Consider the following 1606-nt stretch of genomic DNA (forward strand, 5'->3'; position numbering starts at 1 on the left):
AGATCCAGTTGTGGAACATTTCCCTGCTTGATCAGATTTGGAGGAAGAAGCAGTTCCTCCTGAAAATTGCCCTACTGGAGCCAGTGGTGGAAAACATCTCCCTGTTAGTTCAAATTTGGCAACTTCCACCCTGACTAGGGGATTTTTATTTTCCCTTCTCCTCCCTTCCACACTTTTATTGCACTTGTCCATGATACTTTGATTGTACTGATTGCTTTGATCTTATGCTTATAATACATTGAGGACACTGTGTAGTTTAAGTGGTCTATTGGGGGAGATTTTCACTTTTTCTTTGTTTCACTTTTTCTTGTTTCATTTTTTGCTTTCTTTATGCTTTTCTTGGTTTAGATTTTTCTAGTTCTAGGTTGTTTTTGTTCTGTTTTAAGCTTGTGTTTGTGTACAATTTTGCATGTTTCTCTTCATTCCTGGATTTTGTTTAGGCTGTAGGCTTTTCCTTCACGTGATTGATACTATTGGTTTGAAATCCTTGCTTTTCTTTGCTTGGAAAGATAATTATGATGTTTGAGAGGTTGATTTGATTGTGATAAATACCCTGTGTGAGATTTGAGCCACTTTATGTTCTTTCTTGGGTGTGATATATCTCTTGATTGCTTGCACATATTCCTTGGCGTGACTCTTTTTGATGATTCTTGATTAATATGTATGTTTGGAAGTGATAAAGGCAATTTTGCTCATGAGCCTCTCTAGCCAAATAAGCCTACCCTGTTTTGATCCTTTGATAACCCCTTTGAGCCTATGCTTTCCCATGTTCTTCGTTTTAAAGCTCATTAATTACCCTTAAGAGAAAAACCATGATCACCTTAACCTTAGGGAATTTTGGAGCTTTGGAAGTGTTTTGGGAATAAGTGTGGTCTTCTTGGGGATTTTGATTAATTGGCTAGTTAGTTCCTCTTCTTAGTTGTTTTGTGATAATGGTTGAAATACCGTTATTTTTATACTTAATTTTGATAATCAATCAACCCTTTTTGACTTAGAAACTTGCTTTAACTCATATTTTTGCTTTAGTTTTGTGAATAAGAGAGTTGAAGATGAATTTAATGGTTTTGTGCTAGATTCCTTTGATTTCGTAGGTTATTGGAATGATTTGAAAGAAGAGTTAAAGTACCGAATGGTTGGAATGCAAAAAAGTCAACCAGAAACTAGAAAAGTCAACAGTCAACCAGAAAAGTCAAGCAGTCAACAAGAAAAGTCAACCAGTCAACCAGAATGCAGAAATGTCAACTAGAGTGCAAAAAAAGTTGCACTGAGCGCCAGTTTTTAGTTGCCGAAATCACCACTGAGGGGTAAAAATGCAGCTGAGCTTCATTATGAAGAGCCGCAAGTATTGCTGAGCGGCAAAAGTGCAGCTGAGCGCCATTTTAAGTGGGCTTGGACCTGTTTTTTGTTATTTTTATGTTCTATTTAAGGACTTGCATGTCCTAGGTTTTGTATCTTTTGATGGCTTAAGCACAGAAACACACTTTTCACTCCTTGGGGGGTAGATTTGGGGATTGTGGCAACTCTTCTCTTCTCTCTAGGGTTTTTTTCTATCTCTTCCATTCTTTTATTCCATTGTTCATCTAGTTTCTTCATGATAATGGAGGGC

This window comes from Vigna umbellata, chromosome 3 (assembly GCF_029865625.1).
Source record: "Vigna umbellata cultivar VRB3 chromosome 3, Vumbellata_1.0, whole genome shotgun sequence".
NCBI classification, from domain to species: domain Eukaryota; kingdom Viridiplantae; phylum Streptophyta; class Magnoliopsida; order Fabales; family Fabaceae; genus Vigna; species Vigna umbellata.